Source organism: Sinocyclocheilus grahami, unplaced genomic scaffold (genome assembly GCF_001515645.1).
Source record: "Sinocyclocheilus grahami isolate Dianchi unplaced genomic scaffold, SAMN03320097.WGS_v1.1 scaffold91.1, whole genome shotgun sequence".
Classification (NCBI taxonomy): Eukaryota; Metazoa; Chordata; class Actinopteri; order Cypriniformes; family Cyprinidae; genus Sinocyclocheilus; species Sinocyclocheilus grahami.
In genome coordinates, this window is record NW_015505270.1 from 1,167,160 (window position 1) to 1,168,413 (window position 1,254).

Consider the following 1,254-nt stretch of genomic DNA (forward strand, 5'->3'; position numbering starts at 1 on the left):
CCAAAGGCTAAGTTGAAGTTGTACAAACAGGAGCTGGAGCAAGTCTCAGTAGTTAAATATCTCGGTGTTTGGATGGAATCTAGATTGACATTTGCAATGCACATTAAAAAACTGATTAAGAAATGTAAAACAGGAGTAAATATCTTACTATGTCTATCTGGGGTAGAATGGGGAGCTTGTAGATTGTCATTGAAAATAATTTATTGTACATTAATCAGACCAAGTTTAGATTATGGAAGTATTATTTACGGATTTGCATCTGAAACCACACTCAAAAAGATTGAAACTATACAGAATCAAGCTCTTAGAATATGTTGCGGTGCGTTCAAAACATCTCCCATTGCAGCCATGCAGGTAGAAGTTGGGGAAGCTCCTTTATTCCTTCGTTGGTATAAATTAAGAATGAATTATTGGGTTAATTTAAAAGGACATAAAGAGAGTCATCCAATAAAGGGTATGATTGAAGAATGCTGGGAGCATGGACACAAAAATATTAAAAGCTTTGGATGGATTGCTAAAAAGGAAGCACACGTTGTTGGTATTGCAGACTGTGATGTTGATATTATCCAGTATACCACCGTGGATTTTTCCTATGCCAATAGTCGATTTTCAAATACAAATTACGAATGAGAAAGAAACCACTAAGAACATTATTGCACAGCAGTATTTATATCAGACTTATCCATCATGGTTACATATTTATACTGATGGTTCTAAAGACCCTATCTCTGGCAGAACAACTGCTGCAGTATTTATTCCAAAGTTTCAAACTAGTATTAAGAAAAGAATAACTGATCATGTATCCATGTATACAGCAGAATTAATTGCTATGGTGGTAGCACTCCAGTGGGTAGAGGATGTAAAACCAAGATTAGTAGTAATATGTTCTGACTCTTATGCAGCAATATTGAGCCTTGCAAGTGGAGTAAAATCATCAAGGCAAGACATTATATATGAGATTCTTGCAAGTTTGTTAAGAATAAGTAATGTAAGCTTAATAACATTTTTGTGGGTTCCCGCTCATGTGGGAGTGGAGGCTAATGAAGTGGTTGATAAGCTTGCTAAGCAAGCTCTTAAACACTCAGAAATCGATATTCAAGTGACTCTTAGCAAAAATGAGTTTAAAGGGAAAATTAAAGAATTCATAAACAAAAAATGGCAAGAAGTATGGAACTGTGATAGCAAGGGCAGACAAATGTATAATATTCAGCAGCAAGTAGGAAATGGAAGAAGCGTTTTTAGGAATAGGAAAGA